Raw genomic sequence first — 11,099 nt, forward strand, 5'->3', positions numbered from 1 at the left:
AGTGACTTGCCCAAAGTCACACAGCTGACAAATGGCAGAGCTGGGATTCGAACCCACGACCTCTGAGTCCCAAGCCCGTGCTCTTTGCACTGAGCCACGCTGCTTCTCTACTCGTGTGTTGTGTGGTCTCGGGCAAGCCACTTCACTTCTCTGTGCCTCAGTTGCCTCATCTGTAAAATGGGGATTAAGATTATGAGCCCCATGAGGGACAAGGACTGTGTTCCACCCGTTGTCCTTGTATCCACCCTAGGTCTTAGTACAGTGCCTGGCACATAGTGAGTGCTTAACAAATGCCATAAGTATTATTATTATTATTTCCTCTCTAGTTAGAGTATTAAATGTATTTTTTTTAATGTCCTGTGGACTGTACTACGTCCTTGGGAAAGAACAACACAATCAAGAGACACGGTCACTTCCCCCAAGGCCCTTGAACTCTAATGTGGGAAAACGATTCAAATTCACCACCCCCCTCCTTTGCTACATAAACAAGACTGAGAAACCTCATCCCATTCTTGGATGGGGGAAATGATGGTAGAATAATGAAATCATCTACATACTCTCCTCTTCTGAACCCTCAGCTCTTTGAAGCAGGAGAAATCTCCATTTGTGATCTCTAGGGCAGCAAAGCGGGCATGCAAAGTTCAAATAATAATAATAATAATATACTGTTAAGCACTCACTATGTGCCAAGCACTGTTCTAAGCGCTGAGATAGAGTAAAGCTAATCAGAATGGATACAGTCCCTGACCCACAAGGGGCTCACAGTCTAAGTAGGAGGGAATAGGATTTTAACCCATTTTGCAGATACAGGAACAGAGGCACAGAGAAGTTAAGTGACTTTCCTAAGGTCGCGCAGCAAGACATGAGGCAGAGCTGGGATTCGAACCTGATTCCCAGGCCTGTGCTCTTTCCGCTAGGCCAAGCAGCTACAGTCCCTCTAGACTATAAACTCATTGTGGGCAGGGAATGTGTCTGTTATATTGTTACATTGTACTCCCTCAAATGCTTAGTACAGTGCTCTGCACACAGGAAGCGCTCAATAAATACGAATGACTGACTGACTGAATGGCTTCTCAGGGCTCGAAAGGATACTGGATTAATCCTGTACTCCTAGGACAGGCAATGCTTTTTCCTCTTCCTTTTCCAGCCTGAGACCGTTTCAGGCAGCACTGGAGGTAGAGATGTCTACATCAAAGAGCTTCATGGGATGCAGATGGCCGCATAATAAAGCTAGGGATTCCAGTGCCCCTTGGGCCTCACAGTTCAGAATTCACCATCGCAGATAAGTAACCTAATGTTAGTTTGCCTCTCGTCTACTCTCCGATGCCCTTTATGTTCCGTGTCGGCCCGGTGAAAATCATGTCCCCTGAAAATGATTGCCATCTGGTTTTTGTATTGGCAAATCTGCTTCCTCCCTTGTTCTCACCCTAGCTCTGCCCTCCCTGGTTCCCGACATTTGGTTTTCCTGTTCAACCTCCATGCACCTCAAACTCAATCCCCTCACCGGTCCTCTCACTCTCTCCCTTCTAGCTAGGCCCATTCTTTTCAGTGATTTATTGTTTCTACAGCTCCCAGGCTGCCGGGTTCCTTGGAAGCCTCATCGCTTTTTTTTTTCTATTTGTTAAGCGCTTACTAGGTGCCAGGCACTGTATTAATTTCTGGGTCCCTGCAGGTTAATCAGGTTGGACACAGTCCATGCCCAACATGGGGCTCACGGTTTTAATCCCCATTTTACAGATGAAATGAGGCACAGAGTAGTGAAGTGACTTGCCCGAGGTCACACGGCGGACAAGTGGCGGAGCGGGGATTAGAGCCCAGGTCCTTCTGTCTCCCACGTCCGTGCTCTATCCACTAGGCTATGCTGCTTCTCACTGCTTTCCCCACTTCCATCGTCTCCTCGTCTGTGTCTTCTGCTAGCAATCCACACCAGGGCTGCCAAGCCTAAGGATGTAGGGTTGGGGAGGAGGGGAGAGGGGACTCAGGCATGATGAAGGGAGGGTAGGTGGGAGAACAGGAGAAGAAGTAAAAGAAGGAGAGAGATGAAGGATCAGGTCTGAGGCAGGGGGGCTGCTGAAGAGACGTCTCCCCTTCTCCCTCCATCCTCCACTGATGGAATCTGCTCTTGCTCTCCCCACCCTTGTTTGGTCCTTCTTCCTAGATTTTACGCCCCAGAATACGGGGACCCCCTTCTGGGGAAGCAATTGGGGAAGTAGGGGCCACCTTGGCAGCTGCAGCAGTGCGGTCCCCAGTAGAACCCAGAAGCATTGGGGTTACTAAAAAATACAACCCTGAAAAAGGATTAGAAATAGAAGAGGAGGCTTGGAGGGACTGGGAAGTCAAAGGGAGGAGGGCAAGATAACCATCGTAACCACAGATGCCCGTCAAAGGGCAGGGACCGTCTCTATCTGTTACCGATTTGTACATTCCAAGCGCTTAGTAGAGTGCTCTGCACATAGTAAGCGCTCAATAAATACTATTGAATGAATGAACGTACGTCAACAGGGTAGGGCTAGCTTCAGGTGCCTCTTTAAGAAAGAGGTTGAGCCTTTTCAGGGACTCCCAGCCCAAGGAAATTTGCAGTATTGATGGGTGAGCTAAGTATGCATTGCAAAATCAATCCATCGATAGTATTTCTTAAGCACTTACTCTGTCCATAGCACTGTATTAAGATCTTAGGAGAGAACAGTAGAGCTAGTAGTCACGATCCCTACCCTCGAGGAATTCATAATCAAACAAGGAATTTACAATCTAGAAAGATTCTATAACCTGTCATTGTCTCTCCATTTCAACTCCCACGCGATCAGTCAGTCACAATGATGTTACATTTGGCCAAAGGAATCAATTTCTTATTTCCTCAAGCTCCGTCATCACATATGCAAGTATTACAATTGTAAGAAAGATGACATAATGAGTGTTTCTCACCTTCAACTGCACCCAGCAGAATGGCTGTTATCCAAAGGCGCAGCATCTAAATAAATTAAAAAAAAACAACACAAAACATATGACTCTAGAGCAGGATGGTTAGATTGTAATTGGGTCAGAAGCATTTATCATTTCACCAAAAATAACACACAGAATGGAAGTATTAGCAGTCTACCGAGGGACTTACTGTGCAGTATAATCAGATTCTGTATACCACTGACCAGCTTGAGTATGGGTTTTATAGCTGAGTTTATCCTTTGGACTTTCCTTGCAGGGAAGGGACATATAAAGATAGAAGGTGACACGTGGGCACTTAAAGCTTCAATTATCATAAACACATAAAGATTATCATAGTAAGCAATGCTGTTTATAGAATGGGATTCTAGGAAAGGGCAACTTATTTTGTGGAAAAAGGACCCCATTAATCTGACTTCACCTTCTGAAATGCCAAAATGCATGATCTCAAGGTAACTCTATTATAGAGTGACGGGGTATGGCAGTTCCCACTGTAAAACTCCTTGGAAACAAGGCAAGAGAGCTCCTAATAGCTCTGCTCTTCCTAGAAGTGAGAAAGTTGCGGATTTTTTAACATTTTTGTGATTGTGGGTGTGCAGCAGATAGGTGTGGATGAGCTTACCTACTTTTATACATAATGCAAGGTTAATTTGCATCAGTATAATGGAATTGGGGATGGAACAAGAGAAAATCAGAGTACAGAACAAGAGCTGGAACATATTTCAATCAAACATTTTTGCTGACTAGATTGTCGAGAGCATAAAAAGGAGAGGGTTTGAAGCAACGGGAGCCTTGAAGAATGGGAGATCTTGGTGGCTCGGGGATCTGAAACAGAACAGAGATCAGAATAAACACAAATTGGAGTATCAGAACAACAGAACATCAAACAACCAATCTAGCAATGGTATTTATTGAGCGCTTACTATGTGCAGAGCATTTCTCTACTACGCTTGGGAGAGTACAACAGAGGAAGTAGACGCAGTCCTTGACCTCAAAAAGTTTACAATCTAGGTGGGGAGACTGACAATAATATAAATTACAGAAAGAAGATACCACCAATTAAAAGGCAATATAAATGTATAGCTATATATAGCTATAGATATAAGCATCTATTTAGGTAAATATATGTCTATGACAAGTACTGAAATGTTGGGGGAGAATCTTAAGTGTTGAGACTGAAGTGCATAGGTGCATAGAAGGGAGGGGAAATAGCGTGGAGCGATGAGAGAGTAGTCAAGGAATCTTGGGCTTTGGAGTCAGAGGTCATGAGTTTGAATCCCAGCTCTGCCACTTGTCAGCTGTGTGACTGTGGGTAAGTCACTTAACTTCTCTGTGCCTCAGTTACCTCATCTGTAAAACGGGGATTAAGACTGTGAGCCCCACGTGGGACATCCTGATTCCCCTGTGTCTACCCCAGCGCTTAGAACAGTGCTCGGCACATAGTAAGCGCTTAACAAATACCAACATTATTAACATTATTATTCCTGGAGAAGATGTGATTTTAGTAGTACTTGGAAGACGGGGAGAGTGGTGGGCTGTCAGGTACTTTCCTAGAAGAGATGTGGTTTTCGGAATACTTTGAAAGAAGGGGAAAGTGGGGGTCCGTCTGATATAAAAGAAGCAGCTTGGCTCAGTGGAAAGAGTCTGGGCTTGGGAGTCAGAGGTCATGGGTTCGAAGCCCGGCTCTGCCACTCGTCAGCTGTGTGACTGTGGGCAAGTCACTTAACTTCTCTGTGCCTCAGTGACCTCATCTGTAAAATGGGGATTAACTGTGAGCCTCACGTGGGACAACCTGATTACCCTGTATCTCCCCCAGCGCTTAGAACAGTGCCTTGCACATAGTAAGCGCTTAATAATAATAATAATAATGTTGGCGTTTGTTAAGCGCTTACTATGTGCCGAGCACTGTTCTAAGCGCTGGGGTAGACACAGGGGAACCAGGTTGTCCCACGTGGGGCTCACAGTCTTCAACCCCATTTTACAGATGAGGTCACTGAGGCACCGAGAAGTGAAGTGACTTGCCCACAGTCACACAGCTGACAAGTGGCGGAGCTGGAATTCGAACCCATGACCTCTGACTCCAAAGCCCGTGCTCTTTCCACTGAGCCACGCTGCTGCTTAACAAATACCAACATTATTTTTATAAAAGAGGAAGTTCCAGTCAGGAGGGAGGGCTTGAGAGATGGGTCAATGGCAAGAGAGATGAGAGTGAGGCCCAGATTCCGTAAGGATTTTCGGAGGGATGTTTTCATTTCTTTTCTAAAAGTTTCAGGATGGGCCTTGACCTGGTGATTAAAAAGAGGAATTGTTTGACTCAGTTCACTGCATCAGGAGTAGGACTAGCTTATCAAACCCCAGAGAGCCTGTGTTCAGTGGAATTTCTGTGCTTTCCTAGGTGATGGAATAAATACACTTGGGAGGTGTGGCGGTGGAGCAGATGCTCATTCTCAAAGAACACTGTGCTCTATAAATCTTATGCAAGACTCAGAGTTTTTAGAATCGATAATGTTAAAAAATTCCTTTGACCTGCACAGGTCACACATGGAATCAATCAGTCAGTCAGTCAGCCAGGCAATTGGATTTCTTTTGTATTACTATTGTGTGCTGAAGCATTGTACTAAGTGCTTGGGAGAGTATAATATAACGATAAACAGACACATTCCCTGCCCACAATCATATTGATCAAGCTCCCGCTGTGTGCAGACCACTGTACCGAGCACTTGAGAGAGTACAATATAAGGTAGTCGGAGACCCGTTCCCCGTCCACAACGAGCTTACGGTCTAAATACTCTCGATAGCTACAGTAAAGACACTCATTTTTGTCTTAGCAAATCAAGATTTGGTAAATCTTCTTCTAAGCCCCATTAGAATAGCCTGGAAAAGGCCCTCTTGCCTAAGGCTGTAATTCTTGCTTCATCATCCTCATCAACAGCACTTACTGTTTTTGTTGAGCACTTGCTGAGTACAGATCACTGTACTGAGCGCTTGGGAGAGTACGATATAGCAGAGTTGGTAGACGTGTTTCTTGCACACAAGGAGCTTACAGAGAGGATCCCCAAGCAACCAGTAGAATTCTGTGGGAATCATCATGGCATAGTGGATAGAGCAGGAGCCTGGGAGTCAGAAGGTTCATGGGTTCTAATTCGGGCTTCACCACTTGTCCGCTGTGTGGCCTTGGGCAAGTCGCTTCACTTCCCTGTGCCTCAGTTATCTCATCTGTAAAATGGGAATTAAGACTGGGAGCCCCATGTGGGACATGGACTGTGCCCAACCTGATTTGCTTGTATCCATCCCAGCGCTTCATACAGTGCCTGGCAAAATAGTAAGCGCTTAACAAACACCATAAGTAATTAATTCTACTGGACGCTCGGGGAGTCAACAATAGACATTTTCTCTAGATAAAATGTCCCAGGCGGGTGATCTTTGATTCAGGATTAACTATGATCGATTAGAATGCCAGTAACAGTATGGAAATGGGAAGCAGTACCCGTTTTTGTCTCTTCGACAAGACTTCACCATTGTTTCATTTTCCCCCATTCCTCCTAACATCTCTCTGGAAGACAAACCCAGAAATTATCTTCCTTGTCCCTAGTGTGTGGAGGAAGAAGTGATCCCGGTTTCCCCTTTATAATCAGGTGGAACTGAACCCTGAGTCTCCTCAGGCACGAAAGGGAGAAAGGTCACTTTAGGGTGTGCCCCTTTGATATCATCCATTCACTGCCCTGTTTTTCTCTCTGAGCCCGACTGGAGAGGAGAATGGCCCAACTGAGGTGATCAAACGTGGACCTGCTCCACATGGGCCAGGAGATGGGCAACATCAAGCAAGAGGCAGTGGGCAGTTGCCTCAGAGTGGCACGGAGAATTCTACTGGGGGTCCTCTTCTTTAAGCTCCTCTACCAACTCTGTTATATTGTACTCTCCCAAGTGCTTTACACAGTCAACTGTGCACAGTAAACGCTGTACAAAAACGAATGATTGATTGACTGAGCAGGCATTCAGTAAGTGCTATCGATGAGAATGATGAAGCGAGAGTTACAACCTCAGGTGACTGAGAAGCAAGAGAGCCTTCTCCAGGCTGTTCTAACAGGGCTTAGAGGGCTATGCCCTCTGATTTTCTCAAAATGGCCTTTGCTTTGGGCATTCCAGATGGTGCGCATATCAGACCTTCTTATCAAGATAGAGCAGAGTCACCACTGGCTCCTACTCATCATGGGTGGCAATAATCTTTAGTTTCATTTTTACGTGACTCCTCTGCTTCTCAACCCTCAGAAACAAAGGAGGCTTTTTTTTTTACCGGATCAAACTTTCTTATTTATTTAAGTTCCAGAGGGAACTTTTCCCTTCTTCTATTCCCCTACCCTCTTATTTCCTTGGGCCAAGGGGGGCATCAGGGATCCTCTTGATTCGAGGTGGCTGAAGCTTCGATTTGTCCCGGGCTGGACTGTGAGACAGCCCGGAGCAAGGGTCCTCGGCAAAAGGGCCTTCCTGGGCTTAGCTGCCCCTGCCTAGGGGACCCAGGATCACACAAGATGACTGATCATCCTTGGATGAAAGGCCCAGAGGCTGGAGAAGATGAGATTGGAGGGGGTTGGGTCAATGGCACTGAGAGGTGGGGAGAGAGCGGGGCTGATGGTGGGATTGGATAGTAGCACTCCACACTCAGGGAAGGCCGTTGGCTCAACCAAGATTGACTGGGCGATAACTGGAAAAAAGACAGAAGGAAGCAGCCGAGAGCAGCAGCAGACCGTAATGATTGATTGATTGAATGATTCGGTCCTGGATGGTAGAACTGTATTGACCATCTATTGGCATCGCGGCCTCTCCTAGCCCCTGGTTTACATGTTGTTAAGATCATGTGACCATAATAATAATAATCGTGGTATTTGTTAAGCATTTACTATGTGCCAGGTACTGTACTAAGCACTGGGGTGGATAAAAGCAAATTGTGTTGGACACAGTCCCTGTCCCACGTGGTCCCACAGTTTAATCCCCATTTTACAGATGAGGTAACTGAGGCACAGAGAAGTGAAATGACTTGCCCAAGGTCACAGAGCAGACAAGTTGCAAAGCCAGAATTAGAACTCATGATCTTCTGACTCCCAGTACCCATTCTCTAACCCCTACGCCATGCTGCTTCTCCAGAAAATATGCTGGCCCACTAGTGTGACCCAGTAGTTCTAGGCTAAGATAAAAGTAATAATAATAATGTTGGTATTTGTTAAGCGCTTACTATGTGCAGAGCACTGTTCTAAGTGCTGGGGTAGATACAGGGTAATCAGGTTGTCCCTCGTGAGGCTCACAGTTAAGATAGTACTTAGGGGAAGGAACTGATCCCTTCCACTCATCTCACTTTACCAACAGGAGGAACGGGTGCCTCGATTAGCTGAGCAGACCTCGATCATGAGTTCTCAAGCCCCACTATCAAAAGACCCTGGAGAGGGAACACAATTTTTTTTTCTCTGTTGGTTTAGCTACTTTAACATCTCTGGAATCAGCAAATCCAGCTCCCTTCAGCATTCTCACGTTCTGTCATCCCATGTGAGTCCCGGGAAGGCCACCACCTGGGGGGATTACTAATCCATCTGTCAATATTAGCTTGCTTTCAAGAAGGCTACCCTGAACCAATTCTGCCCTTCATTCATTTCTACTCCAGTCATTTCTACCATTCCAGTTTCCCCCATACATGGGTGGAGTACATCTCTGGTCATCCTATGTTCCTGGATCTCTCCTGTGAGGGTTTTGGGGAATGTCCAAGGCACTTCTGGCTCTATTATTATGTTTCCTTAAGCATCTTCCTGTCTTACTCCCAAAGTAGTTGAGCAAAGATCCTCCCTGAACACGTATGAGAACTAGAGATCAGGCCCTGATAAGCGTCAGAGAAGCCCACGTTCTCCTGATGCTTCCACTCTCCTGGAATGGAGTTCCCTTTGGCTATAGACAGGGAGAAAATTGTGCCAGCTTCCCAAACACACTCAGCCCTAAAGCCAGAGTAGACAGGAGGACAGGGCATAGGGAGAGTTTCATGGTGAGGAGGCGGGAAAGAGGGAGACTCTTCTCTCCCCAAGATTCAGGAGCTATCACTTGTGGGCATCGACAAGGTTGGGTGGATGATTTATGCTGGTTTCAGAAGACATGAAAATAAGCAGCGGGAATTAAATAGGAATCTCTGATGTGGATATGTCAGTGGCAGGATGCCAGGTGGACCCTAAGCCTATGACTATCCTAGAAATCTTTCGCACACTAAGGAGTTGATGGGTATTAATTTTTTTTTTAACGGTGAGATGGTAATCAGTAAGTGATCTCCCAGTAAAGGCTGCTGACTACAGGGAGACCAGACAAGAGAGTGTGCACCGGGACAAACTGACTCAAGAAACCATATCGGCTGCCTGGGCAGGGCCGTATCTAATAATAATAATAACGGTATTTATTAAGCACTTACTATATGCCAGGCACTGTACTAAACACTGGGTGGATACAAGTAAATTGGGATGGACACAGTCCCTGTCCCACATAGTCTCAATCTCCATTTTACAGATGAGGTGACTGAGACCCCGAGAAGCGAAATGGCTTGCCCAAGGTTACACAGCAGACAAGTGGGGGAGCTGAGATTAGAACGCATGATCTTCTGACTCCCAGGCCCGTGCTCTAGCCACTACACCTTACTACTTCTCTGGTCATATCTCAAGGTCATATTCTCCCACTCTAGTCTGGAAGCTCATCGTGGGCAGGGAATGTGTCCGTTTATTGCTATTCGGTACTCTCCCAAACCCTTAGTACAGTGCTGAGCACACAGTAAGCTCACAATAAATACGATTGAATGAATGAATGAGAGAGAGTCTGGCCCAGCCATGATTCTGCATACCTCTAATTTAGTCATGTTCTTGATAACGCACTGATGCCTTCATTCTATTTTCCACTGTCCAGTTTCTAAGTGTATTTTTCAGCAGGCTATATGAATTTCATTTAAGTTGGTCAGTTCCAGTATGGCATGTGGGAGGTTTGTATCGCTTCTATTGAATTTTCAAGGCCCTAGTAAAATAGGCTGCATTCTATGGGAGAAAAACAGATATTTCTGCCCTGAAACCAACATGTTAAAACTATGACTGAATAATTTGGTGCAATTGGAAATGTTTTCTGCAGAGCTTAACAACTGGTAGGCTGTAAATAGTAGCTCTCGGGGTTCAAGGCAATGGATGTTTTCTAGCATAGCAGATAAGCTGCCCAAGTACAGAACCGTTTTTAAAAACACGTTGATCTTTTTACCTGTTGAACCCTCAGACCCTTCTGCTAAGGATTTCCTCTAGCTGTGCATCTGAAAAATGAAATATGTGCACATAAAGAGATGCTGGAATTCGCCTGGGGCTCTGGCCACATTCCAAGCCAGTAATTACACTTTGTCTTACCTCCCTTTAGTTTTAATGCCATGCGACCTCTCTGCCATGGTTAAAAGCCAAGCATGAATTGTTTCGTTCCACAGTTCTTCATTTAACTGTTTAAGCTGCACGCTAACAATGTCTGACATTGTTTATGACTTGTTTCCAGCTCTTCAGTTGTATTCACAGCTGTAGAAATATCCCAGCTCTGGCAACTCAATCAATCGATGGAATAACCCCATCACACTTGGGGACGTTTGTTCATGGCCACTGGGTCCAAGATGAAGCCTGGGCCTCTTTAACATGGTGCCACCTCTCGTGCCGGTAGTGAGGACTGAACTTGCCAACTTGCTATTTTGAGTTCAGGAGCCATTGAAAGATGTGATTTCCAGAGAACTGGATTTCTGAGGGATGGAGCGGGGGAGGTAAAGCCAAATTCTAAGAGAAAGGTGTTGCTGACAACGGTCTGCTGTCAACAATATACCAAACTTCCTGTAAGAGTACATCCCCCGTCCCCACAAACGGATGACCCCCAGTACAGTCGCCAATCCAAGAACGAGATCACATGGCAAATGGCCTAAAGCAGTGCCAAATTTCCTGTCTTGCCCCTCACTGTTGCACAGAGCAGCAAGCTCCGGCCCACAGAACAAAGGTCACCGCCTCTCAATCCCTCTTTCTTCCAACATCCCTTGCTCCTTCCCAGTTCTTCCCCGAAAGTGGGCTTCCTCGCTTTTGACATCGGCTACTCCAGGCAGTCCAGCGTGATCCTGAGCTATGTCTCCAAATTTT

This window comes from Ornithorhynchus anatinus, chromosome 16, assembly GCF_004115215.2.
Source record: "Ornithorhynchus anatinus isolate Pmale09 chromosome 16, mOrnAna1.pri.v4, whole genome shotgun sequence".
In the NCBI taxonomy this organism is placed as follows: Eukaryota; Metazoa; Chordata; class Mammalia; order Monotremata; family Ornithorhynchidae; genus Ornithorhynchus; species Ornithorhynchus anatinus.